General features: G+C 39.4%; 1 protein-coding gene across 1 annotated transcript in view; it reads right to left on the bottom strand.

Annotated features, from left to right (window-relative positions):
• Positions 1 to 4,186: 4,186 nt before the first annotated feature.
• Positions 4,187 to 26,344, bottom strand: part of LOC125685455 (WD repeat-containing protein 27-like) — a 31,248-nt gene continuing 9,090 nt past the window's right edge. The window contains exon 10 of the mRNA XM_048928517.1: positions 4,187 to 6,514. The gene's annotated coding sequence lies outside the window, so the exon portion shown is untranslated. The remainder of the gene's footprint in view (positions 6,515 to 26,344) is intronic.

Raw genomic sequence — 26,344 nt, 5'->3', positions numbered from 1 at the left:
GTTAGGAGTTTAGGGTTAGGCATAGGTTACTGTTAGGAGTTTAGAGTTAGGCATAGGTTACTGATAGGAGTTTAGAGTTAGGCATAGGTTGCTGCTGCCAACTGGCAGTAAATGCTGCTCACTCGGTAAGCCCTCCCCAAGTTCTCATGCAGAGAAATGAGTGCGACTGCCCTGAGAAGGGAGGTTTGAGGACGTCTGCGATAAATTTCCGTCTTGTGACTTTTCTGTTGCAGAACATCGAGGCATGTGAGTGGCTGAGCAATGGAGTTGGGACTCAGGGGAGCAATCGAGCAATGGGTGCCTGTGTCACAACCTTCCTGAGCGGCCCTTGCAAGGTAGGTGTGCCTTACTGTGAGCGTACGCTAAGGCACTGCTGTTCAAACACAGCTGGTGGCACTGTCTGCAGCAGGTCTGCTTTCTGTTAAGCTTTGCCCTTCTTTTGTGTCCTCCTGTCCTTTTCAGCTCCTGCTCCCCTCGCCTGCAAGTGGAGCAATGCTCAAGTTTGAGGAATCTTTTCCTCGGCAGGTGGTAAAAGACAACGCAGCTGCAAGTTTCGTGTCCTTTGTTCTTGGGTCAGTAGAGCAAGGAGATGCTCAGAACAGCTCTAAGTCAGCCTGTAACAGCAGTGTGCGTGAGAGAATAAAGACTCCTTCTCTCTTGTAGAAAGCAGCCTCCTTGAGAGCAGGAGAGCAGCAGGCTGCCTGCTGTGTGGTGCTGAAGGGCATTTCTCCCAGCTGAGATCCCCGAGCCCACACTGGTGGAGAACGTGCTGCGCCACCATCTCTTCTGTGGAGCCACTTTGCAGCTGCTCTGTGCGCTGGCTGTAATCGTGCCAGTTTCCAGGTGCTATAAGCCAGTAAGTCGTGCTCTCTGAGGCTGATAGAAAGGCACGGGCAATGGGCAGGGAGGGAACAATCTGTAGCTGTGGCCTACGGTGGTGTGCCTGGCACTGCTGAGAGTGCCATCGTTTGTCCTGCCCTTCCTTCCGTGTGCGCATGTTCCTGATGTACGCCAGGAGCCTTGGGGTGCAAGCTCATCTGCTGCTGCTGTGCTGTGTGTGCTGCCAGGCAGTGTCCAAGCCCTGTGCAGGCGCTGCCTTGCAGGAGATGGCTTTGGGTTCAAGTTCGTATGGGACTTTTGGGCAGGAGATAGAGGTGGAGTTTCTGGTGTGCCCTGATGGCAGGAAGGCGGTTTGCAGTGCTGGCAGCCACAGCTGCCCGGGTGGTGACTTGAGCTCCCCAAGCGAGCTGTCAGCCACTTGTTACCTGTGAAGGTTCCCTGACCGTTTGTGCCTTGATTCTTGTAGGACTGGCACAGTCTTGGGACTCGGTCTGGCGAGACAGTGAAGAAAGCCAAGGCAAGTGCTGCTTGGCTGAGGAAGGAAGCCCAGAAGGAGAGCAAAAAGAAGCGAGAAGGGCTTGAGTGAGAAGGCCCACAGGACACTCGAATCAGCTGGAATGCTTCCTCGGAGGTGGCACCAAGGGCAGCGGACTGAGTCAGCGTCCGGTTTTGTGGCATGGCCGTGCTTTCCCTGTCACGGACAGTGCAGCGGAACTGAGGCACCTGGAAGGGAAGGGCTTGTGCTGCATTCCAAGCAAAGAGGGCTTGCCAGAGCCAGGTCTTCATCTATGGCAAGAGATGGAGAGGCTGTGTTCCTTCAGGCTGCGTCTCTTCAGGGCCAGGGCCGGTCTAGTGTGAGATTGAAGTACGGCTAGCCGGGCCTGGAGGGAGAGGAGCTGACGTAGCCACAGGGTCAGGCTTCTCCTTGTGTCTGCCTGGAGGCTGAATTTTTTTTGCTAAGCAGAAAAGCAGAATTTTTTTGCTAAGCAGAAACCCTGGGCGCTGGGGTTTCATTTTGGGCTGTGTTGATAAATACAACCCAGAGCCTTTTGTATTGAATAAAAGCGAAACCAACTTTTTAAACACAGTGCTGCCTCATTCTGTAGCTGGTCAAAAGGTCCTGTGCTTGGGCTGGCAATCACGGGGCCATGAACCGGTCGGCTCTTTATCACCTGGGTGTTGTGTCACTGTGTCACCAGGGTGCTACGTCACATGGGTGTTGTGTCACTGTGTCATATGGGTGTTGTGTCACTGTGTCATCTGGGTTCTACATCAACTGGGTGCTATGTCACTGTGCCACCTGAGTGCTGCGTCACCTGGGTGTTGTTTCACTGTGTCACCTCTGTGCTGTGTCAGTGTGTCACCTGGGTGCTGAGTCAACTGGATACTGCGTCACTGTGTCACCTGGTGCTGTGCCACTGTGTCACCTGAGTGCTGCATCACCTGGGTGTTGTGTCACTGTGCCACCTGAGTGCTGCGTCAGCTTGGTGCTGTGCCACTGTGCCACCTGGGTGCTGTGCAACCTGGGAGTTATGTCACTGTGTCACCTGGGTGCTGCGTCACCTGTGTGTTGTGTAACTGCGTCACCTGGGTGCTGTGCCACTGTGCCAACTGAGTGCTGACAGTCCTAATGTAGATGCTATGGAATTAAAGGCATATACCTTCAGAATTAACTTAGATCCTAAGGAATCAAAGGCATATACCTCCAGATTTAATGTAGACCCTATGGAATTAAAGGCATATGCCTACTCATTTCTACACAGGTGTGTGGCTTACCCTGCTAGTGGAAATGTGCCATACTGTGCAAAGAAGCTGGCAATAACAAGGAAATAGATGTGAGATGACAGAGGGTGAACTACGCTTTTCTTTGCCACCCTGGTCGGTATCAAGGTATTGAAACACAGCAATGAAAGAAAGGGCAATTTATTACTGTGTATGTTTTCTGAATAAAAAGTAAACTTCTCTACAGACCATAGCTACAGTTCATGTCTCACATAAACATACATTATCATTTTAGAAATCCAGCTGCTGCGTCCTTTGCTTTCAGATTCAGATTGAATCAAAGATATCCATGTTAAATAATTTTCAATATGAAACATGGATTTTTGAATTTCCATTGGCACAATTGCAAGGCAGCAATGACATAAGTAGGCAAATACACTGCATTTACATTCTTAAAGTATTCCTCCATTAAAATTATTCAGTCCTTTCAACTAAATTCAGCTTTTCCAATTTTAATTACAACTATATATTGATGGATCACTCAGTTGATCTACAAGAATGTAAAAATATTCTCCTGGTAAATTTTCTTTAACATGTTTAGATCTAGAAGAAAGCAGGAGTGAGGAAATTTCTAGTGGATAGGAAATGATGAAAGAAAAAGAAAACTAACAAACAAACAAGGTTTTCAATGTTGTAAAAACCATTTGAAATTGATTTTATATAAACATAGTGAGTCTGAGAAAAAAAATAATGGTTTTAGCTGTCTGACGAACATTTGGTCATAAAAAAGTCAAATCTCTCACTGCATGTCTCAAGTTCAATACAACCAAATACAACATTTCAGAGTATTTCCTACTGAACCCAGAAAGGAATCTGCATTTAAACAAAAGTGCTATGTCAATATTGCTATATCTTTCTGATTGAGTATCAATTAACATAAAAACACAAAGCACAGAGTAAAATCCAGCTGTTTTGCTTCAGGATATTATGCTCAGAGAATTAATAATGTCTTGCTTCTTTAGTTCACCCCCACAACAGCAGCACTGAACTAGTTACAACCTTTTGTTGCTAGAATAACACATCCCCTTCTAATACTATTTATTCAAAATCTATATCTGAACAGCCTATGAACTTACATATCTGATATTTTCTTTTTGAGATGTCATGCCCACAGTGAATGCTTCTTTGCTAAAATTTCCTTCTGGTAAAAAAGCAGAGAAATGTCAGCGTTCCTGAGTGAAATCCTGTTGCAACTGGAATTAAAGGACAGTCACCAGCAATCACAAAAGGCTACAAATAATCTCTAGAAGTTCATGATTCATCTCAGCAGGAAGTGTTGTCACCAGCTTTAGGTATTCCTAGATCTGCTTGGCAGACACTAACATACACTCACAAAGCATTATCTCTGCTGGAAAATCTTGAACGTGTTGAAATGTGGAATATGAGCGTCACAAAAGTGTTTCACTTGTAAGAACAATGAGACACTCTGGAAATTATTATGTAATTACAGATATAGAAATATAATATAGAGAGATATAGAAATGTATACTGAACTATTTTTAATGCAGAAAAGGGTTTTATTATATTCCTGTAAGTAATTTTGTAAAGTCTGAAAAATACACTGGGAACTCACATGGCTGGACAAATGATCGTTTATTGAATGATGGGTTTGAAACAACTTAAATGTAATCTCAGACATTCTTCGAACAGACTGCCTTAATCTCCAAGGCTGCTCATGTTTGCATGGCATCATTGTCATTACAGTCCTGTCTCTTCACTCAGCAATGAGAAAAACTGAGGGAAACAGGAGAAAGAGTTTTACTAGCATCCCAGTGGGGTGTATAAGTTCAGTTGCACAAACTCCACTCCAAAACCTGGACATCAGCTCACAGCAAAATATGTTAAGAACAAAACAAAACAAATTCCTTCATGCAATGCCAGCCAAACAACAGCAGTCAGGCACTCTCCTCTGAAGTAGCTGTGAGATACCTCTAATTATCCTTGATACACCAAAGAGACAGATTTTTCTTCCTCAAAATAAGGCATGTATCAGAATCTAACAGGATTACATTCCTGCTTTTATTATTCACATTCAAGTGACTGAACATGTTTACTTACAGTATATTGTTGTTGTTTTTTTCCAAAACCTGCCATTGCCATGCTACTTTTGCATTCAAATTAGTCACTTTATCATGAAATAATGCAGAAATGCTCTCTCAAAAGAGAGACAAGTACCAAAAAGAAAATTTCTGTATAAAGACATTTCTCTGACTTATTCTATTCATAATTTTCAAAGCAAAACACAAGAGTAAATGAAAATTTTTGGTATGATTCAACTTGGGCAGTGTTACGTCTACCTGGATATGTTAATTACAGAAATTTGTCCTATTGGCAAAAATTGTGTGTGTTCTAAAAGCATGCGCTGCAAGGAAGAGGACTTTTTTTTAAAGCAGTTGCTAATTACTGATCATAGAGGGACAAAATGACATAATGAAGTCATTATATCAGAAAAAATTTACCCAACAGAGCTAGACATGGTTGAAAGCAATTGCAAGTGCACTGACTTCTTCAGAGAGATTATTCATACCGTTCAAATTGCCATCATAGTTTAAAATATTTTTTTTATTCTATTAAAATGGTTATTCATTAAAACAATCAATGTTCTCTCAGGTTAGCTGTCCAAGAGAAATGACTGCAAAAGCAAAGATGCCACTACATCACTGGCAGTTATCACAGTCACAAGAGGCGTTCTAAATAGAACTGGATTTTAAATTGTTTCTGGGTGAACAATTATAAATGAAGACAATAATCAGAGATTAGACAGTGTCCTTTTTATATGACCTTAGAAACATGTTTGCTGGGATGTGGTAAGTCCATCTAAATACAAAATTCATGTTAAAAACAGCACCAGTGTAATTTTAAAAGCAGATTAAATTCACGGACATGTTGATCAACTTGAACTCCGCACTGCCTCTACTAAATATAACGTTAGTTCTTTGGGTAAGTTAAATCATTAAAGTCTCTTTTTTTATTGATGTTTTTTAGACACGGTAAGTAATAAGTGTGTATTCCAAAATTTAGTGAAGTGAAAGCACACGGTGATGAAAAAATTCAGGATGTCCCTATCTCTGAAATAAACTGTCTGAAAAAAAGTAGAAGTATATATAAAAAAAAGTATTGATGTGACAAAGTTTAATCTGAGATATGGTGTAACTTTATAACATGAACTGCAGAACTGAACCTTCCTGACCGAAGTCATGAAAATGTAATTTCATGAAAAATCACTCCCGTGGTATCATATTGTCACTGCAGTGAAGAAGCAGAAGGCCCAGGGAGATTCCACTGAGTCAAAAATGCTTTTGGAAGCAACTGCTGGGTGTAATTTCTAACAAGAACCTTGAAGAAAAGAAGCAGCCAAATGTGCTTTCCACGTATAATGAAGTATAGCTGTTGGCAGTCAAAAAACATAAAATAAAATGAGACCTCAAAGCTTCACTGCCTGAAAAAACATCTTCCTTCTACTTAATGACACAGTGCAAGAATTCGTACCTGAAAGAGTCCAGGGAGCTCATTAATAGCAATGAGACTGTGACTCTGCAAACTCCACAAACCCACACTCTCAGAGACCTGGGCTCCTGCCACTGGAAATCTAACACACTAAATATCTCTGATAAGCACTAAATCTCAGCGTTTTCTTGCCATTAAAACAGGCAAACCCACAGGTCAATGAATGAAAGATGAATTTCTACAGAGCAGGAAGCTACAAGTCAGCTACAACAGTGTATGGCAGGATCCACCAGTTTTCCCATTCATGATCTCCAGTAAGTGTACCTTGAGGAGAAGGATTTCTCATCACACGTTTGCCATTCCACAGATGATCGTTTTAACATTTTCCAAAGACATCTGTATTTTCAGATGATTATCACTGACTTCAGTAATCACAAATAATGTTCTGAAATGCAAAGTTTCAAAGGCAAAATAGGGCATCATATATCAAATGAAATCAAAACCTGTGCACACATAAATGTACATCACTTAATAAGCACAGTTTGCCAGTGTCCAAATGCCATTTATCCAAAGTCAACAAAAGCTGCCTCTTGTATTTGCTAATAGAATGCAAAGTATTCATTTAGCTGGAAGACTGAAGGTTTTCAGAAGGAAGTGAAGTTACTGATTCATAAGTAGCTTGAAAATTATGCACACCCAGCTGTGCTGATTCATTTTGCTTACAGGCATTTTATACATGTAGAAATGTGTAAAAGCACAGATCACAATCCCTCCCCAGCACACCACACAAGGCTTACTGTCAACACAGGCAGAGTTTTTGAAAAGACACCCCTGGCAAGAAAGAGGAAAAAATTACCTGTGCTATGTATTATATATATATATATAACTGTATGTAAGTATTTTTTTCCTTAACATGTTAATATACATAAACACAACACAAAAAAAAAATCTGCTTTTTGATGAAATTTAGATTCTAAAAATAAACTCTTAGGATGAGTAAAATATTGTGCAGATTTGCCTTCAAATCTATGAATTCCAAACTGCAGGTTTTAGTAAGACTCCTGTTCCAGTGCCAAATGAGAGGTGAGAGTGTACACATTTTCTCTCTGTGCTGTTTTTCTCTTCTGTGCTGTTTCTAAGAGTCAGCCATCACATCTGGAATAGTCTGCACTGATCCTTCCACAAAAGAAAGCATGAATAGAAGGGCAGCATAAAGTGATTTTGTTTTTCATTTTATATCCTTTGGTAAATCAGGAAGTTTAATGTTTCTGGTGGCTAAAATGAACCTATTAAATGTGCAATTTGCAGATACCTCACCACTGCAATTGACTACAAAACAGTATGATCTACATGTGGAATTACTTATTACTTTCAAAATCTGAATATTAGTTAGTGAATATATATATATTATTATATATATATTATTCACTAACTATTTAACTTTGCTGCCATTTCACAGCTAAGGATTATATTTTGATTCCTTCCTACAAATGATAGGCTTTAACAACATCTGATACCTTCTGGACAGTATATATAACATAAATACTTCACACTGAAAAATTGCAATGAATGTATCTGAAGTTTTTGAAAAGAGACTGTGTTTAATGGGCAATAGGGAAGAAGAGCGTGACAAGAAGGTATACTGCATACTGAGTTTAGAAACTGTCTGGAAATAAAACGATCAGAACCAAAGACTGCTACTTCAGTGATACATTCCTCAGGTATGACTTTTGAGCACTCAGTTCTGGAGGCTGCAGCACTCAGCACAAGAACTGAGCGACTTGCCAGACTCTTAGGAACAAACAGTTTTCACTGGCCACGTACAAGATCCATAAACATAAAGCATAACTGGAACCACTTTCCATGGCCAAAGCCCAAGGACTTCGAATACAAGCATTTATAGAAGTACTGCTGATACAAAGGCTCATATATCACATTTGTTATCTTACAAGAGATAATCAAATACTTCTTTTAGGGCATATTTCAGTCCTGAAAGAAAACCTTGCTATATACCACACATGGTAAAGTCTGCTATTTAATACAGGACCCTGAATTCTTGCAATATATGATTCCTTTGAGGTAAAAAAGTTATATAAAAATCAATTTTGTGCACTGCAAACATTTTAAAATTATTTGTGATTTTCTACTATTTTCTGTTTTTGCAAATGAAGGTATTACAGACTGATTTTTTTATTTTTTTCTTGAATATAATTGTTACACGTGGTTTTGAAAAAAGTCCTACAAGTTAACAAATACTCCAAGTATGCACCATAAACCTTTTCTACAGCAAGCTAGTGTCATGATGCATACACAAAATTAATAATATCTTAATTTTCAGATCACTGCATATTTACCAATTTCTATAAGCTTTTCAAATTTCTAAGTACTGAGAATTATTCTGCAGAAAAACTGCAGCACCACATTGCAATTTGGAACAAAAAATTACTAGAATAATATACACTCAAAAAATACCCAGCATCTTAACAGAAGGCTGACCAGAGTTAGTTTCCTGGAATTTCTTAGCTCACAAAAGAAAAACATAAAAGGAATTAGGTTAACAGCTTTCTTAAAATGTGTTTTTCCTAAGTGCACGATTTGTACAGCCAAATGAGAAGTTTAAATGTGGCATGTCAAGTAACAAGCTCGTTCAGTGTGCTGTACCTCAAATAGACATATACAAAAACACAGGCATGAAATGTGGAGTGTACCTATACTGCTAAATGGCCTATGGTGCAGTTATGCTTGAGCCAACAGAGAATCAAGGCAGTGTGATGATCTGGCTTAGTACAGGACTATGCACAGTTCCTTGCAGGAGCCCAGAGGCAGGCCATGTGGTCATGTTGGTACCACCTTCCACTGAGTTAATAAGGCTGACAAGTTACCAGATCACCTCCAGTGCTGGACTAGATCATGAAACTGCCCAAGTCATAAACTGACTTGCTAGTAATCCACTGAGCAGTTTAACTCTGGTAAGATTAATGCAAGTTTGGAGTCCTCAAGCACACCTACATAATAAATATGTCCTTAATTTTTTCAATTCACAGAGTTACTGGAAGGACATATTTGCTTCAGGGTAGCATAAATCATGACAAAAGAACGGATCATTCTTTTATCTTATCATTCACAGTCTGCAATATACAAATGTCTTGTTTTGAAAAGTTGGTTTGAGCTGCTATCTTTCAACCGATATTTGTCTCCAGGCAGTTCATAGCAGGTACCCACAAAGATGGGAAAAGGTATCAGTCCCTAGAAAGAAGTGAAGGCTGTCAGCATATGAAAAATTAAACACCCTTCCACAAAAGAAGTACTGAGCAGAGACTGGCAGTGCATGAATGCTCAATTTCATATTGAGGAGAAACACACCAGTGTTTGGGACAGGGTCTTCCCACTGGAAGAGGTTGGATTTCATTCAACATTAGAATGGCAGTCCACATCATTATATATTTGCAAGTTCCTTTCTGTTAATCAAGTGTCAAAGTACAATTGCTTTAACCCTCAGAGCCACATAATATTTCCGCAGTCTGTGGTTGAGAGTTATCAATATCATGCATGTGAAGTAATTTTCTTGGACACACGCTGTCTTACACTCCTATGTATTCACAGTACTAGAATAAAACAGCCTGGAAGAGCAGAAACTGAAGGACATGTACTGCAGATTCAAAGACAAAGGATAGGTCCAACAGGAATCCCTAGTCAGCAGCAGAAAGTCTGGCATTTTCCTAAAGGTGGCCCCATTGGAAGAGCTAACAAGAAAGGGAAACAGGGAAAATGTCCATTACAGCAACAACAGCTTCTGGCTTAAAGTCAGCAGCTCTACGTGAGGCCACTGCAGACATCATCTGTTCAACCACTCCTGAGTGGTTTATTTTAGTGTGCAGAAGCACCCATTTGGATCCAACTTGCAACAACACAGAAGGTGGTAATGCCCTTGACAAAGCTTGGACCAACAATACTACATGGAATCTAAAATCAAATCTTCACCCGAAGAAAAACCTCACAGAAACACTTTTTTCTTATTAACTAAATAAGAATTCAAAAGTGAATCTATGAGTTGCTAATAGGACAAAAAAATAGTAGAAAGAATTTAATAGAGTTTTTAGTGATACTTCTGCCTGTTTCCAGGTTAGGACACTTAGCTGCATGTGTTCTTCCATGCACATGAGATCAGGACCCTAAAATCAAAGCACAGGTGAATCTCAGTCTGTTCAAGAGAGGTCGCCAGTGAAAGAAAATGAAAAAATTATTGCTAAAATGTCAACACGGGGAATGTAGCCCAAAAAACAGTGAACAACAGAAGATCAGGAACACGTTCCACATTATTTCAGAGACTATAAAAGTCAGTAGCCTTGTATGCTGCAGAGGTTTGCAAGTCAGGTTTCGATTTTATCCCTAAACCTCGAAACCTGTTAAGTGAACCAGCATATGCATAGAAATAAATGAAATTTTTTACATTCAGTTCCACTGCACTTGTGTGGAAGAGCTACACAGAAAGTAATTGCAGGAATCTTCCTTTAGACTTTCAAGATGCTAACATTTTCTTGGAAAATTTCTGGGGGGGAAAAAAGCAGCCTAGTCTTTAAGCAAGCTGCAGGAAGAACTGTAGCTTTGTGTGTATGGATTCTCCATTGATTACGTTGTGTAAAATCATGACTGTGTCTACAGGTACTACTTGGCTTCTTATTTTTGTAATTTATGACAGCCTCTGCATACAGCACTGCTTCAAATGAAACAAATGACTACAAATTTCCACTTCTGTCATCAGAGCAAAATCCATAATTTTGATTCTGTTCTTTGAGCACACAGAGCACAAATTCAAGATTTTCACCATCTAACCACTGTGAAATTATGGCTCCACATCAAGACTTTTCCATCATCATATGGTATTGTATAATGCCACATTTAGGCAATGAAATCCCAAGCTCGTGCACTGACAAGCAGACTCCACAGCCAAGTAAAATAGCACTGCTGATCTGTTATAAACATCTGATGGAAATTTCTCAAACCCAGAGTTTTCAATTCTGTAATATTTAATATTTGAAAGACATAAAATTCATTGTGTAAGTAATTAAGGTTTTCTCCAGCTTTTATCTAAATTTTCACATGTTTTAGAATGTGACTCTGGTGTAAATCAATAAGATGCTGCTTCCTTCTAAATTAGAGTGCTAAATAAAATAATTCTCTTCCCAGCAGTCTGGGATTTAAAGCGATATTTTTCAAAATTTAAATTGGAAAAATCAGACTTACTTGCAAATTTCTGTTTGACCCTGTCATTACTATTAGTTCACCCTTCCAGATGTTCAGCATTCCGGGTCATCCTTTGCTTTTTACATGTAAACAATAAATGAGAATCTGTTGTTCCAGAACACCAACTTTCTTCCCCATGCCTTTTAGAGCAAAACACAATTTGCTATTTTGTTGAAGTTCATCTGATTTCCCACGTCACTGTCTGGCAAGGTTAAGATGCATATATCTACATATCTTTTTGTCCACTCCCATATTTGGTTCTCTTCCTCATTTTAGTGTTTTTTCATTATTCTTGTTCATTTTAAGAATTTTCCAACTTCTAAAAACAATTATCAGTACTATCCTTGCTTGCACTTTAAATCTTTGCACTTAGTATAATGTGAAGCCATGGTTCTTCCCTTTTTCCTTTCATTCCAGATTCTCTTCTACTTACATTTCTATTTTGTTACATTTCTGAAGTTTAACTTTATACACTTATTTTTGTTCTCTGCTGTTTGAAGTTGCTAATACTTATTTTGAAGAGTAATTTTTAAGTCAAATCACTGTCAACTATATTCAAATAGACTCTAAGGAACAAAACTGTGATCCACAGAATCACAGAATCACAGAATCACCCGGGTTGGAAGGGACCCCAAGGATCACGTAGTTCCAACCCCCCTGCCTGGCAGGGCCACCAAACATCCACATTCAGATCAGGTTGCCCAGGACCCCGTCCAACCTGGCCTTAAACACATCCAAGGACGGGGCATCCACAACCTCCCTGGGCAGCCCGTTCCAGGGCCTAACCACTCTCCTAGTAAAGAACTTCCCCCTAACATCTAACCTAAATCTTCCCTCCTTCAACTTAAAACCATTTCCCCTAGTCCTGCTGTTGTCAGCCCTTTTGAAGAGTTTACTCCCCTCCTGGGTGTAGGTTCCCTTCAGGTATTGATAGGCTGCAATGAGGTCACCCCGCAGCCTTCTCTTCTCCAGGCTGAACAAGCCCAACTCCCTCAGCCTGTCCTCATAAGGGAGGTGCTCCAGCCCCCTGATCATCTTAGTCGCCCTCCTCTGGACCCTTTCCAAAATCTCAATGTCTTTCTTGTACTGAGGGCTCCACACCTGGACACAGGACTCCAGATGGGGCCTCACAAGAGCCGAGTAGAGAGGGACAATCACCTCCCTGTCCCTGCTGGCCAACCCTCTCCTGATGGAGCCCAGGATCCCATTTGCCTTTCGAGCTGCGCACTGCTGGCTCATATTCAGTCTCTCGTCCATCAGGACCCCCAGGTCCTTCTCTGCCGAGCTGCTCTCAAGGACCGCTCCTCCCAGCCTGTACAGGTGCCTGGGGTTCTTCCGGCCCAAATGCAAAACCCTGCACTTTGCCGTGTTGAACCTCATCAGGTTCACCCGAGCCCAGCCCTCCAGCCTGTCGAGGTCCCTCTGAATGGCATCCCTTCCTTCCACCGTATCAACCGCACCACTCAGCTTGGTGTCGTCAGCAAACTTGCTGAGGGTGCACTCAATTCCCTCATCGATGTCATTAATAAAGATGTTAAAGAGCACCGGTCCCAAGACAGACCCTTGGGGGACACCACTTGTTACCGGCCTCCACCTGGACATAGAGCCATTGACCACCACCCTCTGTCTGCAGCCTTTCAACCAATTGCTCATCCATCAGGTCGTCCACCCATCAAATCCACTTCCCTCCAATTTGGAGATGAGGATGTGGTGGGGGACCATGTCAAAGGCCTTGCTCAGGTCCAGGTAAATGACATCGGTCGCCTTCCCTTCGTCCACCAATGCCGTCACTCCATCATAGAAGGCCACAAGATTAGTTAGGCATGACCTTCCTTTGGTGAAGCCGTGCTGGCTGTCTCGGATCACATGCTCATTCTTTATGTGACCGAGCATGTTGTCCAGGAGGATCTGTTCCATGATCTTCCCAGGCACGGAGGTGAGACTCACCGGCCTGTAGTTCCCCGGGTCCTCCCTGCTCCCCTTCTTGTATATGGGAGAGACGTGACCCTTCCTCCAGTCGTCCGGGACCTCACCTGACAGCCACGACTTCTCAAATATGATGGAGAGCGGCTCGGCAACCACCTCGGCCAGCTCCTTCAGGACCCTGGGATGCACGCCATCCGGCCCCATAGACTTGTATTCATTCAGTCTAAGGAGGCACTCTCGGACTTGCTCTGCCCTTACAGTGGGGAGGGATTTACCTCCTTGGTCCCCACATAGAGGTTTGGGGATGCAGGGTTCAGGGACGTGAAAAAGACTAGAATCCTGGCCACCAGTGAAGACCGAGGTGAAGAACTCATTCAGCACCTCGGCTTTCTCTTCATCTGTTGAAGCCAGTTCTCCTTTTAAATTTACCAAAGTAGGTACGCCCATTTTGGCCTGTCTCTTCTGGGCAATGTACCTGTAGAAGGTTTTCTTATTGTTTTTCACGTCCCTTGCCAAGTTCAGTTCTGCTTGCGCCTTGGCTTCCCTGATCCCACGTCTGCAAGTCCGGACGGCATTCCTGTACTCTTCCCAGGTGACACAGCCTTGTTTCCAGAGCTTGTACACCCCTTTCTTCGCCCTCAGTTCTCTCAGCAGGTCCTTGCTGAGCCATGCCGGTTTCCTACCTCGCCTGCCCACTTTCTTATTCAGAGGAATGGAGACCTCTTGTGCTTCCAGGAGGACATCTTTGAAGAGCCGCCAGCTCTCCTCAACATCCTTGTCTTTGAACTTGTCTCATGATCCAGATCCATGCATTCTTTGTAATTTGCCTGTCTAAGGTTTTTCCTTTTGGTGAAACAGATCAGAAACAGGGAGAAAGTATATTCCTAGTGGATGTATTTCTTTCAGGAACAAACTATTTGGAACTTTGGAACAGCATACTCTGAAGCTGCCATCACACTTATGAATTTTAATGCATAAGAAATATTATATTGCCCTTCATAGCTAAAAGAAAGAAGTACTTTTTTTTTTAAGATGCTCAAACTGGTTCATGGTAGCGTTGAAAAGGAAGACTTGCATGAATTTTTAAGGAGGATGCCTCTACTTTATCCTCTTTCCCCAGAAACACTAAGTTTCATGGCACTCTATGTAATGATACGCAGTGCCAACACAGAACATGTCAGGATGCCATAAAGGGTCATCCCTTCTACCTGTGTGAGGACAGATCTTTCAAGACAAATTCTACTGAAGTTCAAATATGGATTAGCTGGAATTGAAACGCCCAGTAAAACTCTGTCCAAGTACAGTAAATGTTGTTTAATATATGTATGGATTCAGGAGCCTCAACCAGCAAACTGCACTGCTGCAGCAGACCAGATGAGCAGAACAGTTTAACCTGGATACATTTCAATCAGAAGTTTTAATTAAGATTCTGAGAAGTGTCTTTGTCTGCTTTTGGTGTTGTTACTACCTTGACTAAATAATGTTACTTTTCTAATACCAAATTTAATGTCCATAGTCCCTACTCTTCCATAACTCTCTTTCTTCCTCCACAGTATTTTTACATTCTTGTTTTCTTTTCCCTTACTGCAATGCTTGCTTCCCTGCCAGCAGAGAAGTTTCTCTTCTGTTCTCCTTCTCTTGCCCCACAGACACAGCATTATGCCTTATTTCCTCCATTTCTTATTAACATATCACTTTCATCTGGCTCTTCCTCCTTCCAGTGTAAACATTCCTTAGTTTCTGTGTCCTTGAAAGGCCTGCTGTTGTCCAAGTTTGTTTCTCTAGCTACAGATCATTTCTCACTTGCTTAATAACAAAGAACATGCCATTTGCAGTTGGTTTATTTGTTGTTGGTTGGTTTTTTTTGTTGTTGTTTTCTTTTGTTCTGTTTTGTTTTCCAGCCAATTTCTCTAAAGTACCTTCTGCCCTTGAATTCCACTGAAATTATTTCTCATGGTCCTTCTATTCCTAGCTGCATCTAAAAGTTGTGGCAGTCAGGTGAAGGCCCTGGTGACTGAAAAAAAAGGCAACGTTGCACCCATTTTTAAGAAGGGTAGAAAGGACAAGCCAAGGAACTATTAACCTGCCAGCCTCAGCTCTGCGACAGGGAAGACCATGGAACGGATCCTCCTGGAAACGGTGCTGAAGCACAAGAAAAACAGGGCAGTGAAAGAAGAAAACCAGCATGGCTTCACTACAGGCAAGTCCTGCCTGACCAACTCAGTGGCCTTCTATGACAGCATAACTGCCTCAGTGCACAAGGGAAGAGCATAGTAAATTCTCATACACTAATGGAAGAAAATGACTGTGATCTGGGAAAACAAACAAGTATTATTTTTTAGTTATCATCATTACTTAGATTAAAAAGGTTTACTAGTTTTAAAACAATTGAGGTATATATATATTATTCTTCTTTATGTAACATTTCAGTTAGAAACAATTTTGACCACATTACATCAGCTACAATAATATATCCTGCATGTCTCCAATAAATAACCTAAAATGGGTGTTCAACAGAAATTGCTAATGTCAAACATAGATTAAGTTTCTTTGGAACTAGGAGTTTTTTTACCTTGGATACGCTGAATGCCAGTGTGATGCAAAATTCCAAAACTCACAGTTACATTGTCTATAGAATTCCTCTACAGCACAAAAGCAATTTGCAACAAGGCAGGATAAGCAATGCAAGCCATCTAGAAAGTGCAAAGATAATCTAGAACAAGGGTAAGCAATCTCTCAATTTTGTTTAACTGCATTCAGTGGTAAGAAACTTTCTGAATGAAGCAGACACACAGAGGATGCACACAAAATGATCTTTCCCAAAGCATACATGTTTCTGCTTTCTTGCAGGCTGCCAGAGGTTTAAAACATCCCTACTGCTGGTACCAAACAAATACTTATTTCAGTAACTGTTTGTGATTAAGTCAAAATGTGCAGTTCTGTCTGCGCTTGCTCTTGTGGCTCCCTTTGTTTTCTTTCCCTTGCTATCCTTTCCTTACCTACACTTAATTCACAATTATAGGTATAGTTCCTTCTCACTTCTCTCCAGCTGCAGTGCTGAATCAGCATCCATGCAGTTTCCACAGAGAACAGATTCCTTGCAGATCAAATACCATGCAGAATCCCACATGGTAAATGCATTTCTGACAGTCTCACTGCCCTGTCAAGTCAGGCAAGACAGGCATTGACAGGCATGCAGCTGCTGACATGAAATCATTTATTGACAACATGGGAATTCAACAGTTTTCCTTTGCTATAATTTTTAAATAGAAAATCACTAAAAACAGAATAGCACAGATGGAGGCAGCGGTTTTCTTACAAATACTTGTGTGATTGATGTTTTACTGCCACTTCTATAAGGCAAAGAAATAAAGTGTGTCACACACTGTCATACAGGGTATCAAAAACATCAAGCTACCATTCATCATTCATCCTCAGCATCTACAGCCCATTGATATAAGACAAATGGGTCATTCTGCAGAAACTTCAGCTTCTGAAATACTTCATAGTTTGGTATCTTTTTAAAATTCAATAGTGAACTGGGAAGAGATTTTTTACACAGTCTTTGAAATACTTTGAATGTTGCACCTCGATATCATAGACAATAAGATCAACATTAAAATGCTTTTTTAGTATGGTCAGGAGCTATATTGGTAACTAAGCCAATATACACTTTCATTTCAATTTGTATTTGATGGCAATTGCAACGAGTCACAGAATTAAACCAAAAATGACACATCATCAATGCTGAATTTCCAGAGCAAAATAGTGCTCAATTCAAGGCTGTGCAATGTCCAGCAGAGCCACCAACCAATCAGAGACTATTTGAAATGACAGTGGGGCAGCTTGGATAACGTTGCATGGAAATCAGAAAGTGCTGCCAAGAGCTCTGCAAGATTTAATTATCCTCAACCTGTCTTCCTCAGCATGGTATCAGATCGTAGGGGAATTTAGCTGTGCAAAAATATTTTTTCAGCTGTCTGACAGGAACGGATTGCTGCCTAAGTTAGCTTCTCATCTAGCAATGTTCAAACACACATAAAAGCACAAACAGGACTTTAATTTGCTGTCACTTTCTGAAATCCATGAAAGATCTGTCTGCCTTTGTTCATCAGAAAAAAAGAATGATATTTTGCCCAAAACACTAATTAATATTTTTTAAAATGCCTTCAATTCTTAAACAGTAAGAATAAAGAAATGTCTTCGATGATAACCCTGTCTCAATGACTACGACAGCATTATAGCATCACAATTATAATTTCAAGCTGCTGAAGAATTTGTATTTTCAAGACATAAAAAAAAAGTCTGAATAACTTGTTTGATTTTTACTCAAAAATATCTGAACATCTTTTCCTGAACAGCTGAGTAGAAAAACATACTTTAATAATTTGTCCAAAAAGCAAAAATTGCAGAGATCAGCAAAGAGCTGACATGCTAAAATGAAAAAACTCACAAAAACAACAGAATTATTCAACCCTAACACATGTTTATAATAACATGTTGGGTTTTTTTCTTCATTTTGTTTCATTTAACTTTTTTTTTTTTTTCTATTGTAGGATTGGCATTTTATTAAAAGACACGAGAATGCATTTAATGTTGGCTAAGATCTATTACACAGACTACTGGAAAGAAAATGAAAGCTACTTGTCTACTGATTTGTCATAGCAGAATTCCACAGTTTACTATCTCCAACAGAAATATATTACTATAAACCACTGTGAATGGACAAATATACTGACATTGAGGAGTATACGGAAGGTGTTGAAACCATTGGCAATATCATGACTGATATTTTTCATAAATAGAAGTGTGCTGTGAATGGAAGCAGTATCATTCTTAAACAACCAGCATCAAAAAGAAACTCTGCTCTACTAACAAGGTAATCCAAGTGACTCACTCTCATAGTCAGCAAATACAACTCAAATCACAGTCTCCCTCCAGCAGTTTGGCACACAAATTTCCTTCAACCTCAAGATCTGGAAAAATTCTGAGGCTTGGCAGGAGAGCAGCACAAGAGTACAACTGTATGCAGTACTGTGAAGAAAAATTGTATTAGTTCTTAAAAAAAAAAGGGGGACTAAATTAATACAAAGATTTATCTTTTTTTTAAAGACACTGCAAAAAGTGTAAACAAATATTCTAATCTTTCACTACCTCACCACAATCTAGTAACAGTACCTGCTTCTGGAGTTACAAATCTAGAGTTGTAAACTCTACTTTTTTCACTTATAAAAAGCCAGCTAATAAAGTACACTTCAAAATGAGACTGTGAACTATATGACTGTCTTCTATGGAAGCATTACATGTAGAATCCTCTTTTTCTACAACATCCCTTCTCTTCTCCTCAATGGAGCAGCTGTCCCAGTGTCAGTCATGCCTGGCAGACTTTGAAAATACATCTTTAAACAGAGAGGACCATTCCCATTCTGGCCACAGCATTTTCCTGAAATAGTCCCTCCCAGGAAACTCCTGGACCGCCCATGATACACTCTACTGAAGAGCTATTTGTCATTGATGGACCCCCCCTAACTGCCAACTTACTGTGACCACCCACTGTGGGTTTGCATGAGGCATTCAACAAAAACAGCTTCATGAGTCAAGCTAAAGGACTAAAAACTCAAACAGTGAATAAATAATGTAAATGAATAAGCAATAGCTGAATACGTGCCTTGAGTAGGATACAATCACATCTTCAAGCTGGATTTGTAAGTTCTTTTAAGCCTAAATCACTTGTGTGTTTTAAGACTCTACTATTTGTGCGTACAGCCAATGTCTAGCAGATACTTAACACACTCTTGTGCATGAAATCTTGGAAAATTACAAAAGCTTCTGATCCATTCACATGGGTTACATGTACTTGCGATCCATTTAGATTTCCAGATTAATTCCAATTTTATTAACTGCGATATTAATAAAATGCCACAATTGTGAACATCTGTCATTAATACTGTACAGCTTTCTCCCTACAATCCAAAATTCCATTTGCTGTCAAATTCTGTCCTTACCATCTACTGTATAAACTCCAATCACTTTGATGTTCTCTAAGTTTTAAGTGTTGCAGTCCTAATTTTGACTTTTAAGTCATTCCAATTTTTAAAGCATAAAATCTGTAAATTACAGACGTAGTGGAAATTAAAATGAAAGAAGAATTGCACCGAGGATACGGTTTGAATAGCGTCCACTAATGATCTGTAACAAAATTCTGATTAAGTTTAGCTCTTAGGAAGCCCCTCATTCTAGGTCTTGAATAGAACTCTGATGGACCTTCTTCTGTGTTTTCATTGTGAATGGTGAGGCCTTATTTTCTGCCCAATCAGCACAAAAGAAACAAAATTTAATGAATGAAATCATGTCAGGAAGTAAGTACATAGATACATTGAAAGGCACTTTACCCTCTAATATTCTAGTAACCTAAAGTGATTTTCAATACTACTTTTTACACTCTACATTTGGCACTATTTCTTTGGAATCAGTACACATTAAAACTACACATTAAAACTCTGGAAATAACTCAGTGCAACAGGAAATGCTTACAGAAGTGGGAGCTTAAAAACTACAACAGTTTTGTGCGTCAGCTGAAAGCACTGTGTGACCAGCTGTCCAGCTGTAGTGGTGTCCTTCAATTGGATTCCAGACCTGATGCCACATAGTTTATTTACAAAAGTGCTTAATGGAAAAAAGAAAATCTCTCTTGCCTCGTTGCAATTTTCCATTATGCAATTAAACAATTGGATTAAGAGTTGTTCTCTTTTACTCAACACTGAAGAAGCAGAGACAACCTCTTTTCCAGGCTCTCTCATGGTCTGTCCAGTTTGCATTTTCTTTTTGAAGCAAGAAGGAAGGTTAACCCTAGTCTGCACATTATATGCACTCTCTTTGCATGCAAACAAGTGCTCATATAGCTCATTTTGCTGAACTGCATTGGTCAGTCTTCATTAGCAATGTAATCATCAGAACTTTCACGAAAGATTAATAAAGATTTGCCTTTTAAAATAAACTATCCTAAAGCATTTCTGCCACTAACATGCATACCCTAAAGTTCCTTAATGCAACATTCTCATTATTCCATATGACATAAAAATCAATGAGTTTTGTGAATTTAGTATTGTCACTGTTCTTTTTTTCTTCTCTTTTTTTTTTTTAAGGTTTAATTTTCCTCTGGTCAGTACTCATCTTCTATGGCTGACAGATTTACAATGCTTATATGCGTCGGGACAACATGGCCTGGGACTGAGAACATATTTTGTTTCTGCATTATTCCTCCCCATCTCTATTTGCCAAGAGAATGAAAGTTCATTTTATCACTGGGTAATCCACCTTTTCCTCAGGAAAATATTTTGCAGATCATAGCAAATTCAAAAGCCAAACCATGGTTTTAAATGGCATACTGCAAACTCAAAGATTTTCGGCAGAAAAGGATATTCTGTTTAAAAGCAATAAAGGTGTATAACTCATGCTTCAAGAAAGTGGAATTATATTTGTTTTATACAGACCTCCGTATCACTTACAGGAGCGTTGAAATAATGCACCTAACTTTCCTGAAGGACCTCATTATTTGCAAGGTGCTTTAAAAATTCTGTTTCAATATCTGAAGTAAAAGGAACAAGAGCTGCTCAAGTCATGAGATTGCAATGCTTCATAACACTGGGTAAGATAGTGGGAAAACCAGCTAACACTGCCAGACTAGCAGCTTCCCAGTGGAGAGTGCATCATATTCTGCAGTGCAAACAAAACATTCTGATTTGAGTCATTCATAGACAGAATTTGTTCCAAACTCCAAACATAAATTAAACTCGAAATTTGGGAAAAGAATGCGCTGAGAAGCGAAAAACCACTCAGTAAGCAGCACAATACAACCGTTCAGAGAAGTTATTGATGGTAAAACTTCAAATGGTGCATGACACAGCAGAAGCCAACATTCCAAATGCCAGCTGGAATCTATTCAAAACACTTAGATCATGTATAGTTTACAAGAAAAACCAAACAGCAATCTGTGCCCATAGCTCATATTCAAAATACAGCATTCTGCAAGTGAGAGAAGGAATTCTGGAAATCCTTAGAAATTGTATAAGGAAACACAGCTCAGAAGCCCCTCATTTAATAGTTTTTTTACTGTTAAGATGAGTCCTAATGGATATTTCACTAAAACAGCACAATGGAAAAGGGATTTTTCCCAAAAAACATTATTTTGCTGTTATTATTACTTGACAGTAATAAATGGAATGCATTTATAAGCATCTATTGTCTTCACCAACTTATTCCTCTAGGCATTCAGACTGCTTCTTAAGCAAAAATGAAAAATGCATGTTTTTATTTTGTATCAAATACAGCACTCATGTTTCATAGCAAAGCAGCTCTAAAAATAAAATGGAGGAAATCCACCCAGCCAGACTCAGAGGAGAAAATGTTATGCTCTGCAGATAGAACAAAATTTTGTCAGACACAGTGTGACATTTGCTTTACAAACACAATCTGTTGGATGTTCTCAAGATTCGTCTGCTGGTTCTGTACCCGTTACTCTTATGAAATTTTAAATCAAGTATATATACATGTAAAATTAACATTTCTGCCATACTCTCCATAAAATGTAATCTCACTTTATGATTTTTCTTAGAATTATATGGCTGCAATTTCTATTTTCATTTTTATTATTACATATTTTCCTATATTTGACACTGTACATTTAAAAAAATAATTAGGAAATTAGCTCAAATATGGTAATTCAAATGAGATTATGCTTTTCACTGCTGCAGTCTTCTCACCCCCAGCATTCCATTCACATTCCAATTGAGCAACTAACCTCTGATTATTCACTTTTACAAAAGCTCCTGTATTACATCCATCATCATCATATTTCAACTCTAAAACTTTAGGTATAACAAACAGAATTTCATTCTGCATGGGTGTGTTTTACGTTTCAGTCAGCTGTTCTACACCAGAGAAGATCAACTGGTGATTTTGGGATGGAAACAGGCAAAGTAGAAACTTTAACAGGCACCTGGAAAGCTTTAGGATAGACTGCACAAAATGCAGTAGGATCAGTATTTTGTTTGGCAAGTAGGTGGTCAAGGAGAGTTCATGAAACGGTTAAGGAGAGAATGTAAACGCACAAGGCTTGCACGAATGATCTCCCATAGACAAGAGCTAACCCTCAAGTAGAGGGCCAGTCAGATGCCTTTGCACTGCACTTTGCTGACACCAAGATTTGGAGAGCTGATTAATTTTAGTGAAATACAAGATCTGAGTTACCTTTACGCAAAGAATCAGTTTGCTAATAAGCAAATAAGAGCAGTACAGAGTTTTACACAGACATGGCAGGGTGACTACAGAGACATAGCTCGTACAGGCTAATGGGCTCAAGCTGTCTACATATGATCAGTATCTGCACTGCAACAAAATTATCCTTTGCCCGTAATAAAAATATCCGTTCTAAACATAACTTTTCATTGCCTGAAGTATGCCATAACTCGCAGAGCCAGGCAGATACAGTAATGTGGAAAACTTTTGGCTTTATGGCTCATTGTGAGGACACCTATAAGGCACCAGGGTAACACCAAATAATTAATGAAAGACTTGTTTTTTCAGCAAATGACAGAGGTTATTTATATGAAGTGCACTGAAACAGCAGAAATATTTTCTTGGTTTTTCTTTAGTCACTACCAGAAGCATCATGAACTCTCCATCCTCTGTGTATAGCTCTAGGATTTTTTCTAAGCAAAGAAACTTTTTTATACATATCTTTTGAATATAAATGTTAGTAGATTCTAAAGATAAATTGTGTAGATTATCTGGCTGTGGTGACGACAGCCTACTTTAAAATGAATAAACCTAGCGTTTTTTCTCCACAAATATTCCATGAAACATTCATTGAGTTATTTTGTGTCAGTGTGATAAACTGCAGACTGAAATCTTACCAAAAGGGAGTTTGAGTCATTCAAAGGGTACCATACATACCATGCATTTACAACAAGCTAAAAAAAGGTTTGAAAATTTCTGCTTCAAAAAAAAAAAAAAAAAAAAAAAAAAAAAAGAGAATATAGCAATAATTCAAAATTTAACTCTGTGAAGAGACAACTTTCAAATCAATCTTTAAGACCACAGGAATCACTGGATTTTAGTTGCTTTTTGTTTTTGTTTTTGTTTTCCTCCACACTTTGCCTGGAAAACTATAAAATCTATTAGTGATAGTATTTCAATTGTCTGTGGTTGTTACTAGCAGGACAGCTAGCTCCAACAAAAAAACTGTAGAATAGATTTACACAGTAACACACTGTAGCCTCAAGTCAGTTTTGACAGGCTACTAGAAAATACATGTTTTGTAGTAGTTAAGTAAACACACTTAGAATCATACATCACTTGAGTTGCAAGGGATCCTCAAAGGTCATCAAGTCCAACCCCCCTGCAATGAACAGGGACATCTACAGCTAGATCAGGTTGCTTGGAGCCCCCTGCAGCCTGACCTTGAAGGTCTCCAAGGACAGGGCATCTAGTGTCCTTCTGGAAAACCTGTCCCCGTGCCTCACTACCCTTACTGTAAAACATTCTTCCTTATATCCAGTCTAAATCTCCCTTCTTTTAGTTTGAAGCCATTTCCCTTTGCCCTATCATAGTAGGCCCTGCTAAAGAATCTGTAACCCTTCCTTCTTACAGCCCTGCTTTACAGACTGAAGACTGCTCTCATGTCTCCCTGGAGCTTTCTCTTCCCCAAGCTCCCCCGCAGGGAGAGGAAAACAATCCCAGCTCTTTCAGCCTGTCCTTGTAGGATTGGTGTTCTGTCCTTTAGATCTTTTTTTTTTTTTGTGGCCACTTATAAATAAATTTGTCAATCCTCTCAACTGCTAACCTGGATTTATATTGGTCAGTTCTGAGATGTAGAGACACCATAGATAAAGCCGTAGTCCGAGCTGACCAAGAGGCAAACAAGAGCAGCAAAAATGCTCATGCTCATAAAATTCCATGGTTCATGACATAATCTACCACAGCTAAGATGTTCAATCACCTTCAAAGATACACTCAGAGGCAGCGGAGTAGCAGCCCACTGCAAAGTCATTCCTGTGTTACTAAGAAAGCAATATTTACCTCTTCTCTCCTAAGGCAGTAGTAATAAAAGCCAATCACACTCCCAAAGAGTCCAAGAAATTGAGGTTCAAGAGTAACACAAAGATGTACTCTTCCTTGGAAAGGGACAGATTTTGTCTAACAGTAGGTGGCTGCAGTCCCTGTCATTCATCCTCTGCCATTTACATTTCTCTGCCAAGCAACGTCAGTTCTGCTTTTTCCACAGTAATCATTGCTAATGCTATTTTCTCCAGATGTTTTCCTTTAAAGCTTGAGTTAAACAATATGGACATATAAAACACAATTTGAACAAAAAATAATTGAGATGCTTATGACACCAAAACTCAAAATATCTCAGACAGTCTCTACCACTGCTTCATATAATACATTCTGTTCTGCAAGCCCTCTGGTACAAAGCGTAGACTGAGACAATAAATACTAGCCCTGCTACCAGACATTTTGAAAAGCAAATTTCCAGAAGGTATCCTACTTGTTTCCAAATGCAATATTAAAATCAACGAGCGTATTCTGTTGATCAAAGATAACTAACAAAAACATCACTGATGTTATAAATTTATAACTCCCAAGAGAAAATGAACTACACATAAGTACAACTTCTGAACTACCAGCACGTCCTATCTCCTCCATATACATCTAAAGCAGAATATCTGGATCAAAACCCTGTGCCTTCCTTCACCTGTAATCCTTTATCTTCCACTCATTACTACCTAAAAAGTTTTAGAGAAATCATGGTCTCAAGCAAGAGGCAAACCACCACACAGTTTTATCATTTATATTTTGAGGATCTGGGGATATTTTTCTCTTTTCTAGTGAGATAATGTAATGTAATTTTGGACCTAACCAGATGCAGTTTGTAAGCATATGACACCAGACACAATGTGAAAGATTTTCATGTAAATAAGATCAGAATAACCGACTGCAGTGGTAACAAACTGAGGTAGACTTAATTTTTCACTTAAAGAAAAAAAACACAGGAAAAATGTCGTTGCTCAATTCAGTTTTACAAATCAAAACTGAACCACAGAAAGACTAATATGATTAATAATACATCAATCAGCAGCACAAGAAGAGAAGATATATATAGAAGAAAATAGTGCTGACAACACAACCTCCAAATGAGTTTTGGTGATCTACTTTGGTCTATCTTATCTGGTTCTGTGGATTGAATACCATTAACACATAGACAGCATTCCGTTTGCTCAAGCTGCTGCTCTTCCTGTTCACATTCATTCAAAAGGAAATAAGCTGCATGATCCAAGACCAATGTGAGATACAAGTGAAAACACAGAAAATGGAGAGAGAGGTGTCCTTCAGAAAGGGTTGTACAAATCCCTTTATGAAACTAAAGAACACGTGCTTACTGAGTTAGTGCTCTTCCTCATCCCAGACCAACCACCCCAACACCCACACCACTGTATTTTTAATTACTTTCAGTGATGGAAGGGCTAAATATGTCAATAATTAATTTAAATTTATGTAGACTTTTCAAAATAATTTGAGTATATAGACTGTCATCCAATATTTACATACCACACATCTGTATAATGTCATCACAAAACAGTTGAACTGATGATCAAACTGCTTTACTTCCTGCATCAAAATTCTTAAGTACTAAGACAGGCTTTTAGAGTCAGGAAAGCATCATTCAAAAAAGATTATCATCTGAAGCACTGTTTAAACAATAAAAGCAACTCAATTATAAGAAGTCATACATTTAAATATTAATTATCCCTTAAAAGATTAAGGGAGTAGAACTTCATGAAATCATATACATTTCATTAAGAAAAAAGTACTTAAGAATCCATTTCCACTTTCCCAATGCCACTTCTCTTCTCCACCCTGCCCCTCAAAATTTTATTTCACAGATAATGGATGACACCTTCTGAGGGACAGATAAATGATCTGAATGTTCTGGCACAACAGCATGAACTTCATGCAACTGATCTTCAGAGAGCAGAGGTGCTTATGGTAAGAAAATTTCAAGCTATGTGAAATGACTGGCATGCAATTTCTCAACAAGAAAAGC

This window comes from Lagopus muta, chromosome 28 (genome assembly GCF_023343835.1).
Source record: "Lagopus muta isolate bLagMut1 chromosome 28, bLagMut1 primary, whole genome shotgun sequence".
In the NCBI taxonomy this organism is placed as follows: Eukaryota; Metazoa; Chordata; class Aves; order Galliformes; family Phasianidae; genus Lagopus; species Lagopus muta.
Note: the sequence above shows the minus strand (reverse complement) of the source record. Positions and strands in the feature narration are given on the sequence as shown.